General features: G+C 35.3%; 1 protein-coding gene across 2 annotated transcripts in view; it reads left to right on the top strand.

Moving 5' to 3' along the window:
• NAALADL2 (N-acetylated alpha-linked acidic dipeptidase like 2) overlaps positions 1–12,054 on the top strand; it is a 1,658,881-nt gene that overhangs the window by 91,728 nt on the left and 1,555,099 nt on the right. For both annotated transcript variants that reach the window (XM_042234309.2, XM_060393545.1), the window contains exon 2: positions 3,734–3,796. The gene's annotated coding sequence lies outside the window, so the exon portion shown is untranslated. The remainder of the gene's footprint in view (positions 1–3,733; positions 3,797–12,054) is intronic.

Here is a 12,054-nt window from a genome sequence, read left to right as displayed (position 1 = left end):
GGGAGATGGTGATGGACAGGGAGGCCTGGCGTGCTGCGATTCATGGGTTCGCAGAGTCGGACACGACTGAATGACTGAACTGAACTGAGGGACAAAGAGTTTTGGAGGAGCTTGCCCACCGGAATCAAATTCATTTATTGAGTTCTGTTATGATTCAAAGAGTGAAAGGCAGCACTGATCTCAGGAGCTCATAGAATAGTGAGGGAGATACAATATACATTGAGGTTTTCCAAGCTACTGAGGGAAAATTGGCTTGAGTAACTGTTTTACACTCAGATCTCTTCTAGGGAAGGGAATGTTCTCAGAGTTTCTGCCTTTTTTCCAGCACTCTTTTTCTGCTTCGTGGAACCCACTTTGTTTCAGCCTTTTACATTCACTTGGTCCTGCACCAAAATTATATCCCCTATTGGCTTTCACAGTAAATCCATCATGTTAAACTTGCCATGACAGTTTGTACATTACAGATTTGGTGGGTTGTGTAGGAAGAGATCACATTATCATGGAGCCCCCCATCAGCTCCGCTTCCTATTTTCCCTGTCTGATCATCTCTGCTGGCTCCCAAAAGCTAAGACTCCTAATACATGATACTGTCTTCTTTATCTACCAAATACCACCTGCTAAGGATAGTCTAATATTTTCCCCCCTTCCCACAAAAGTTCTGGTGATTTTCTTTTATTGTCACATAAATATTATAGAAATTGCAGATGGGATGGAGAGAGAGAAAGCAACAAAAAAGAACTTAGAGAGTTTGGAAGAAATCAGGTTTTAAAGTGCAGACTGGAGCATGGTGATACAATACAGCCTGTGCCACTTTAAATCTCCATTGTAGATCTTGAAAAAAATTCCTTTTAATCTCATTGCAACTGTGTTGTTGATAGTAAAGTGTCTTTCCAAAGTTAGGAAATAACTTAGGAAAGTGTCTCTGAAGTTAGGAAATAACTGCTCTAGTACAAGGATAAAATTATGGACCTTTGATAGTAAGATCCACTACTTGAAAGAAATGCAAGTTATGCATAGAATCTATTACAAAGAGAAGCACAATTATTAGGAAATGATGGGGTTATTGTGATTAGATATTAAAAAAACTCATGTTCTTTATTTTAAGCATCAGATCATTGGAAACAATTTTAAAAAGCAAAAACCTGTATATATTTATATATATGATATGGAAAATATATTTAATGTTGTATATTGTATACATATATAGATTAGAAAAAGCTAGTAATGCTGAAAAATATTTGAGTGACAGGATCCATATTAAATTTCTTATGTATATTACAACACAATGTTTCTTAGTAAAAATAAGTGCTATAAAGCCACTTCAATAAAACTGACACTATTTAGTTTTTAAGAAAAATGGATATTTTTCATTAGTTGGTTTAGTTCATAAAGGATATAAAAGTATAAACAAAGACATCTTTGAGCTAAACTTAAGCTTGGGATATAGATTTTTTTCCTATTTAATATCTTTTGGGATGCTGTGTAAAAATAAAAGTACTTTGATGCTATTTGAATTTATTTTACATAATAATTCCAGAAGTTGGACAAATTAATTCAGCAGCTGAATGACATTGTCACACAATCTTGTTTCTACCCTTCTCCTCTGCCATTCTCAAGATGTTAGCTATGTCCTAATATTAACTTTCTTCATGCTTTCCAGATGAGTAAAGTGGTTCTAGGAATCATATCCATATAGAACAGCAGGAAAAAAAAATCATTTGCTGGAAGTCCCAAAATACCTTTCCTCCTATCTTATTGACTAGAGATGGGTAACCTATATACCCTTAAATCAGTTTCTGGCAAAGGACGTGGGTTCACTATGATTGGCTGAGTAATCAGAGTTGTCTTGAACCGGGGCATAGTTAACCTCCTCAGAACTGTTTGGGAAAAAAATATAGACACCTAAGATGAATCAGGGCTCTGAAGAAGAGAAAGCAGTGGGTAGGAAGCCAGTAGCATCTGTGGGAGAAATAGAGCATCAGCATTTAGGCTGGTGCTTCTAAACTCTAGCTGCACATTGGAATTACCTAGAAAGCCTTTTAAAAATATGTTGATTTACTTGTGTTGGGTTACACATAGATATTAACATTTTACAAAAATGTTCCTGGTAATTTTAATGTATAGCTAAGTTTGAGAATCACTGCACTAGGTAATTGAGGATAGAATAAGGAAACAAAACCTTCATGAGTCTGCATACGTTTAGCTGCTCGAGCAGTTTTCCATCTCTACTGAGCAGTACCTGAAGTTACCAGCGACCATCAGAGTAAGGTTACCAACACAAATCTTAGACCACAGTTAATCTGCCAACCTGAGATGATGTTCACTGCCATGGCCAGTGAACATTTTCCGAGAATGCATGATGTTTGGGTACTTAAATACCCAGACAGCCTTCATAGCCAAGCTGAGATGGTGTTTTATGTAAAGATAGGAACATTAGTTCCATTTTTGTGATGAGAGAGCTGAGTTTCACAGAGGGAAAAGATAGAACTAAAGGTTTTATCTTAGAATTCTTACAGCCAGGGTTTCCTCCTTCCACTTATTTATTGTTACTACTTTTGTTGTTATATTTGAGAAAGGTGTTATTTGTTCTGGTCAAAGTAAAACCTTGTAATTATAATAACTATTGTTTATTAGCATATTATGAGCCAAGAACTTGTGTTAGGTGCTTTATTCCTGCCCCAACATTTATTTAATCATTACAGAAATCACATGCAGTAAATAGTACCAATTCTACTTCATAGAAAAGCAAATTGGAACCCAGAAAGTTTGTTACTTCTCTGAGGTTTCTTATTTAGTTCATTTCTCTGTGATCTAGAATTTGAACCCATAATGCAATGAAATGCCAAAATGTTTTTGCTATGCACAAAGATTTAATTTTGTGCAGCTTATCAGTTCAGTAAATATCTACTGGTTGACTAATAGGTGATAGATGCTGGGCTACCCTGGGTTAGACTGTATTTTCCTTGCACAGTATAATTTACATTTTTTAAAGAAATGGGTTGAGGACAGTTACTTTGCACCAAACACTCAATATATAATCAAAGGAAAATTGAATGAATACATGAAGTGGAATCTTTAGACTGCTTAATTTGGAGGTGCTCAAATTTTTAAGACCAGTGAAACCGCCTTGGCAATAATTTCCTTTTCCAGGGGAACTTGTTAAAACATACAAAGTGAAGTCTTTAAAGATATATCTTATATGGTACTCTGTGATATTTTCAAACAAATATTGAGTTACTGGAAAGTGTGTCTTGAGTTGTTCAATCATATACCATATTACTGTTTTTCGATAAAATAGTACTCTTTTAATAAAAGACATAATTGGTCTGTATGGCTGACATTGATTTAGATACTTGCTTTAGAATATTTTCTTCTAATTGAAAGATAAGAGGAAAATAAACTGAGCAATGGCTATTAAGGCCTGACTGGTTTAGTTTTCACAGAGATAACATTTTCCAAATTACTGAGTTATGATATTGAAAATGAAGGGCAGGCTCCTTGTTGGGAAAAGTGTTAGAATAGCCCTAATGCAGAATCTCATTAAAGCAACTGTCAAGATTCCTGTATTTTACCATCACCTCCCTCTTCTGTAAGAAGCAACTGTCGTTTTGAGAGAGTGTACTGCCAAAGAGGCATTTACAAATAAATGAAAAATGTCACAATTGATTTCACTCCTTCCAGAATACTGTGTGTCAGCTTTGTCATAAACTGTCTTTGTTACTCTCTGTTTTAGATCTCCCAGCTGGACCTTGGAAATAGCTTTTGATGGTTTAGGGCCTCTTTCACTTGACCTCAGGTAAGCCCTCTATTGGTGACATTTTATAAATATTTGTAAAATGGTTTTAGGAGTTGAGAGTATAAAAACCATTTTTTATTTCTTTTTCTCTGTAACGGCTGTTTTTTTCAAACAGCATTTCGATGTCAATATTGTTTGCTTGCATTTTTGGACGTTGGAATTATTCTATGCCCTACAGAGTATCGTAAAATTATGTGACTATAATTCACATTCTCTTTCCTAATGCAATAATTTATTATTATCATGCTTAATGTAAGAATAATACCAATAACAATTACTTGGAAAAAAAGACACATGATTATGCTTTTCCTATATCTTGAAATAAATGTCCAAATTTTTATCCCTGTTTCTTTATAATATTATCTTGGATACATGTCTTTCAAATGACTTATATATAACGTTGTTGATACACATTCTTTATTGTCCTCACCATAAACTGGTACATTGGCACTGCTGCTGTCATGCTGACATTAGCGAGGACTTACTCTGAGCCATGCTGTACACTGTGTACAGCTGAACACTATGCTGTACAATCCTGTTTAGTTTATATAAATGTATCACACTGATTTTTTAATCCTAAGTTAATATGGATTTGAAAAAAAGAAACTAATTAGAAATTGCTAGCAGTTGTTATTTTCATTGTGGATATTAAAGAAAAGTAAATATATAATTATACTTTAAGAGATTTTAATCAGTATATTTAGTTATACATCATGGGTCATTTGGGATTATTTAGCTTTCTACCTCTAGAGGAGGAGATAGCAACTTATTTCGGTAATCTTGCCTGGAAAAAGCCTATGAACAAGGAGCCTGGTGAGCTACAGTCCATGGGGCTGCAAAGAGTCAGACAGGACTGAGCACGTATGCATGCACGCTTGTAGCTTTCTACTTGAAAGATAATGGAACGGATCATTTGGCACTATTGTTTCTCTTGCAAAACAGAAGTTGAAGCAATTCACTCATTCATGCAACAAATATTTATTGAGCACCTACTAAGCGTGAGCTACTTACACTGAGGACATAATGGTGAAGAATAAGTATCTTTTGCTCAGACTTACAGATCAGTGGCAATCAGTCAAGAAAATAGGCAAGTACAGCATCATGTGATGTTGTGAAAACAGTATAGGTAAGCATGGGGTACAAAGTAAGGAATAAAGTGGACCTCTTAGTCGGGCTAGAGATAAATTCTTAAGGACAAATGTGGCAGATGTGTGGACGATATTAAATTTTGGTTACAAAATAGTTATATCTGATGTGTAGTGTTTAAGGTATGTCTAAAGAATTCAGGAAGGGGTACATCAAGAATGTCCTTCTGAACCACATCAAGGAATGCAGACATAATTCTGAATGGTAGCAATTAAATTGGAAAGACTTCATCTGATACTAACATTATCTTCAAATCAGGTTGACCAGATTCTCACAAGGCCAGCTTCCTATATCTAACAACCAGGAAGGCGAGCCATTCTTCTTCCTGTATACCTACATAGATAGAATAGACTTCCTAGAATATAAAGTCTTTGTGAGCAAGGACTTAGACTGATGCACCTTGTTTTCCCAGGATCTATTGCACATAGTAAGATCTCAGTGTTTACAGTGTGTGATGACAGGATCAAATGTAAAACTCTGCGGAATGGGTAGGTTGACCCAACAGAGGGTCCCCACAAAGACTACTTAAAACCCCTTTTCTTTGATCAGTTGTCTCAAATGGCAAAATTGACCTCTGCATCTCCTCTTGATTTTTAGATTTATAGTAAGGGGACTCCATCAAAAGCAATATGGCTTATAATTAAAAAAATAATGTATTAACTTGTAAATAAAAATTATATGTCCTCATAAATTCTCTTTGAAAACATGGAAAAGTTTTGGAGAAAACTAAGATTAAAGGGAAAAAATGATTTTTAACAAAAAAAGAAATCAATATTTCCAAGTTTTATTTAACTCCAGAAAATTGTATAGTCAAAATACATTATAAAACTTTCTTTTGTAATGAGAAAGAGATGAAATGGTAACTATCATTAAATTAATCATAAATTAATGGGTTCAGTTATAATAGTAAATTCTGTATTTCTTACCATTGTAAAGTCCTGAATTCTAGAGACTTTGCTTTGACTAGCTTTTCTGGGGATATTCCTTTAAAATATGCTGTCCTATTGTCCACTCTAACATTCTTGCCTGGAGAATTCCATGGACAAAGAAGCATCGTGGCCTACAGTCTATGGGGTTGCAAAAAGTCAGATATGACTGAGGAACTAACACTGCTACACTGGTCACCTTGCTGCCAGATTGTCCTTGAAATCATTTGTGAATTTTTTTGGTATAGCCACAAAAAAGTTCTGGAAGGACTAAGACACTCACTCAAGGCTGCACAGAGTAGGATATCAGCTCTCATTTTTTTTTAGTGGCCTAAGGATAGACATAAACTGGAAGTTTCAATAAACTCAGTAATTTTGGTAAGACATTTAAAATTTTTTTTCAAATGAAAATAAGTTTTAAACATATAAAATCTAACTGTATCACATATTTAAGAAATAAAATATGAATGAGAATGTCATTTTGCATATGGAATCTGTCCACCATCCATAGAGTAATGTTAACATTTTGCAAAGTGAAGATGTAGTTCTCAAAGAAATGCTGCCTAATGTTTTGGAAAAATGGACATTTTTCTGGCTTGCTGTTACTCAGAATACAGGTTAAGAATAGCCAAATTAAAGAAAGTCTAATGAAACTAGAAAAGAGGTATAAAAGAGAGCAGTAGAAGTGGAGAATATTGAGAAGGATCAGGAAATACCACCCCCAAAGTAGTCTTGTTTGACATAAAAAATGACTTTTTTGTCCTTAGTCTTTATTTTTTTATTTTTTATAATTTTCATTGGAGTATATTTGATTTACAATTCTGTTATAGTAGTTTCAGATGTACTCCAAAGTGAATCATATATCCACTGTCTTTTTTTTTAAGATTCTTTTCTCATATAGGCCAGTATAGAGTATTGAGTTCCCTGTGCTATACAGCAGGTTCTTATTAGTTTTCTATTTTCACACAGTAGTGTGTATATGTCAGTACTTTGGAACTGGGCATCACAATGATTTTTAGTTGACTGCAATTTATGTTCTGAGATTCCTTATTTGCCTAAAAGCAGAGTCTCTTCAAAGATCTCAAAAGTCACTAAATCTTCTGCAGAGCAACTGTAATCATCTCACCACACCCAAATTTTGTTACAAAGCTGGCATATCCCCCATAGATTTGTCTAAGATCTTTTTTTTTTTTATCATCTCAGTGTGTCATTTGTTTTTCTGTAATTGCCTTTCCTCCCCATTCCCTTCCCCTAGTGAATTAGGTATAAAGTGAAGTGAAGTGAAGTGAAAGTTGCTCAGTTGTGTCTGACTCTGTGACCCCATGGACTGTATAGTCCATGGAATTCTCCAGGCCAGAATACTGGACTGGATAGTCTTTCCCTTCTCCAGGGATCTTCCCAACCCAGGGACTGAACCCAGGTCTCCCACATTGCAGGCAGATTCTTTACCAGCTGAGCCACAAGGGAAGCCCTTAAGACCCAAATTCCAACCATTCCTTTGAGGTATTCATTACTGAGTGCTCCCTTGTGTATGCCCTTGCACGTGAAAATGAATTTGTTTTTCTCTCATTCATCTGTCTTTCATCAGCCGAATTTACAGGACCAAGCTAATTAACCTAAGATGGGGAGAGGAAAAAAAATTGTTTCCTCCATACTAATTGACTAGTTAGGGTTCCATAACACACAGTCACACTGAGTGCTAAGGACTTCACTTTGGAACAGTCACTGTAGAACTTGCTTCCCATATTAAGGTCACTTGGTCTAAACTGACTCTTAGTATCTGATCTCAGTTTAGCAGCCCCACCTCTAGGCTAAAGCTGGTCCAGGTGAAATGATACTAATGAAGAGATCAAAGCTGAACCACAGAGAGATTCTAATTGTCCTTATAATCCTGCTAAAGGGTTTTAGCAAAAATACGACCCGCTGTCTTTAACAGCAAGTATGATTTCTAATTGTAAAATGAAAACTTGATTACTTCCTTTAAAGTAAGAAATTACCCAATCCTAAATCCTTCAAGAGAACCTTTTAACAGCAAATTTCTAATAGATAAGACAAAAATGATTGTTTTCTTTACTGTGACAAGAGCTCAAACATATCAGAAGCACCACTAACTCCTTTACATATTTAGAGTAGGAAAGTGAATCAACAGTTCATAAAATAGTCTTTCCTCTAGTAAGAGAAAGAAATGTTTTAAAAAAGAGAGGCAGACGATGTGGCCAGGCCAGCCAGTGGGATGTGTAAACAACTGTGAGCTGGACAATTGGTGGAGGGTTGGCCCTGGCCGGGCCAGGTGGTGGGAACAGTGTGAGGTGCTGGCTGCCTTGTTTCAGGGTCATTTCTTGTGCTTATTCCGTCTGTTGGTTTCCTTCTTTTTCGTCCACCTTCTGACTTGGACAGCACCTGTTCTGTACCGTTACCTTGGCAGGCAGCTTTCATGTACATTTTAACAAATTCTCTGTGCCAAATTCTCTCCTTAAGTTACCAAAAGCAATTGTTAAAATAACTTGCGGAGCAAGTGAGACAAAAAACAGTTTTCTATGAAGACTTGGTAGTCAGGTATACTACTGGCAGGAATACCGCTTGTGAAATTTATACACAACATTTGAAGCTGGCTTGTTGTTGAGAGAAATGTTAATTGTTTTTAATTGTCTGAGAAAAGGGGTATAAATCTCCTCCATTCTGTTGCTGTTTATTGGCTGTCTATTCATGCTAACATGCCCAGATTGGTTTCTCTTTTTCTTTAATATAACTCTGCAAATATCCAGGAACTGAGACAAAAACAGTTCTTTTTACATTAGGACATTGCCTTTCCTCAGCAATACAGTGTGGCTTATGCTAACCTGTTGCCTGGAGACTAGGAACTTTGCAAGTGGGTTTTCTTAATGATAGTTATTTTGAAAATTTTGTATAGAAAATTTGATAGAATTTTTTTCTTTGTAGCTGCACTCATTTATGTACCTTTTGCCTTATGGAGATGGAAGGGGACAATCAAAACATCCATTAAAATTGGAATAATACAGTTTTAGGTGGGACACATAGTCCTACTAGAAGTAAGATTTTGCACATAGGAGAACCAAAGCTTTTCTCACTTTTTTTTTTTTTAATCTTACCATGTCTCTTTTCTTTAATCCTAAACTTACTGGATGTTTTGCTCTAAAATATTAACATTCAGATAACATGAATTTCAAAGTAAATTTTTCAGAGGTCTATTATGCCACACTCCACTTTCCATTTAATTTTAAAGCCATTTAATTTTAATTGGGAATGAAGTAAGATATCTATTATGAAGAGAATTTAGTGATAAATTCTGGTAACAGATTATTTTTGATCACCCTGTACCTGAATCAATATTTTATAACATTTTAAAATTCTGACTTATTTTTTCTAAATTAGAAAATTGAAATATGTGACAAAAGAACTAAAGCACAGATTCAGCTCAGAAGGATGAAAGGCGATGGTTAAATAACATAAAGGCTTAGTCAAGGAATCTCACAGCTGTAAAATTACAATATGTTTATTAACTATACTTAAAGTAGGTTAATCAACCATTCAAGATATCTAGAGTGTGAAGGATGTATACAAAAATGCACTGAGTGCTATAAAATACACATTTTTAAACAATCCGAAAATGTTACTGGGCTTCGTTTATGATTTTAATTATTCTAGAATATAGAGGAGCTCAGTGTGTTTCCTGCTATGGAAGTTTGTAATTATAGGAAAACAGAATAGGCAGCAAAAATATAATACAGAAATATAAAATAGAAACATACTTAAATAGATGTTAATTATGAGGTGAAGATGGTGTAAGAGTCATTAGAAAAGGGTTAGATCTGTGCACTGTGGAATTTTGAGAGAAGGTGTTTTAGAGGCACACTATGGTTTGGGCTGGATTGTAACAGATGAAAACTGGGTAACGAATTTGTAGAGAAATAGAAATTTTTGTTTGGGAGAGTGGGGTGACCAAGTAGTATAAACCACAAGGGCAGTCAGTGGTTTTGCAGTTAACATGAGGGAGAATGGCAGTGCAGGAAGGAGGTATTAGCAACTGGCACAGAGTATATGTCCTGGGAATTTACTGTATGTGAGGAGAAGTCAAGGAAGGGCCTTCAAAGCCAGGCAGTGTGCTTACAGTGGAGTGCTGTAGATTCTTGGGCTGGAAGTCCTGTTATGAAGATAGAATCTTCTGTGGAATGAGCCTGAGCGGGGACTAGAGGCAGGATGTCTGGCTTGGAGGGAGTTGTGGACATCTATGCACAAGAGAAGTAGGCTGAATTAGGGTATTGATGGGGGAGTGAATGAAGAAATACAGTGGAAGTAATTAAGCCATAGTTTACTGATATTTATTTACAAATATAGTACAATTAACATGTTCCAGAGACAGTAATTAACAATCAGGTTAAATTACTTTGATTACCTCTACATTTAATGAAAAACATTTTAATAAGGCTTCTTTCTACAATATTTTATAGCCACTCTACATAGTTACTCATTTCCTGATACTGTTCTTTCCTTCTTCGACATCTCTCACCATTTTTCTCTGTCCTCTTCTACTTTCTCTTCTAAAGAAACAAAAATTTAGTTGCATTCTATTAGGTTAACTAAATAAATTAATCACCATTTATAAAAGTATTATCTTAATATAGTTTAAACAGCATATGAGCTTAAAATGTAAAAGTAGCATTTTTATTAAAAATAGCATTTAATATTTTTTCCAGGCTGCTCCGGGGACAATGATTTTCAGCTGTTCTTTTTTTTTTCTTTCTTTTTCTGAGGTTTAAGTAGTTATTTCTTTATTATAAACAGTTGGTACTATCTGTTGACTTCTTGTTTTGTTGATTGAGAATTAATTTTTCTAAGATTTCATACCCAGCCATACAAAATATCACCCCTTTTAAAAAAATTACAAAGTTATATTACAATTGTTAAATTGTCTTTACATGAGTAATAATAAATGAATATCATTTACATCTAAACCAAGACATATGATATTTTTCTTTCACATATGTTTCTAAACATTAACCTCTTTGCTTTTTTGTTTGCTTAATTTGTAGACATCTGTTGCTGTTCATTCCCAAATGTTCTATAGAAAATCTATTAAATGGCTATTAATAATATTTTACAATAATTTTTTTATTCTTCTCAGGAAAGTTTGGTCTTGAATGGCTTCATTTTTAAAGACAAATAGAAGCTAGATTAAAGCATTTAGTCCTCACCTTAAGATGCAAGAAAAACCAAAGAATCTAAAAGAAAGTAGGGAGTGTTCTTCTGAAATGGTAATGAAATAAACTCCTCTTAAACTTGATGCAAGAGAGAGAAAAGTTAACAATAAAGAAGGGGAAAGATTCAGATGAAACTCATAAAATGCTCTATTGGCCACATTGAAGTTTTTCTGATTTTGGCCTGGAGATATTCCTGTTGATCAATTGTGGCCATTGTTTCTATGCCTGGTACAACTGTTATTCTGGGATATTTCCTGCTTTTTTGTATTAGGATGTGGTCAGTCAGTTCAGCTGCTAGGTTGTGGCCGACTCTGCGACTTCAAGGACTACAGCACGCCAGGCTTCCCTGTCCATCATCAATTCCCAGAGCTTGCTCAAACTCATGTCCATTGAGTCAGTGATACCATCCAACCATCTCACCTCTGCCATCCCCTTCTCTTCCCACCTTCAATCTTTCCCAGCATTAGGGGCTTTTCCAGTGAGTCATTTCTTTGCATCAGGTGGCCAAAGTATTAGAGCTTCAGCATCAGTCATTCCAATGAAAACCCAGGACTGATTTCTTTAGGACTGACTGGTTGGATCTCCTTGCAGTCCAAGGGACTCTCAAGAGTCTTCTCCAACACCACAGTTTAAAAGCATCAATTCTTTGGTGCTCAGCTTTTTTTATAGTCTAATTCTCACATCCACACATGACTACTGGAAAAACCATAGATTTGACTAGATGGACCTTTGTTGGCAAAGTAATGTCTCTGCTTTTGAATATGCTGTCAGGTTGGTCTGGGCTTTTATTCCAAGGAGTAAGCATCTTTTAATTTCATGGCTGTAGTCACCAACTGCAGTGATTTTTGAGCCCAAGAAAATAAAGACTGTCACTGTTTCCATTGTTTCCCCATCTATTTGCCATTAAGTGTTGGGACTGGATGCAGTGATCTTAGTTTTTTAAATGTTGAGTTTTAAATCCAATTTT

The sequence above is a fragment of the Ovis aries genome, chromosome 1, assembly GCF_016772045.2.
Source record: "Ovis aries strain OAR_USU_Benz2616 breed Rambouillet chromosome 1, ARS-UI_Ramb_v3.0, whole genome shotgun sequence".
NCBI lineage: Eukaryota > Metazoa > Chordata > Mammalia > Artiodactyla > Bovidae > Ovis > Ovis aries.
This window is presented reverse-complemented; position numbering and strand designations above follow the sequence as displayed.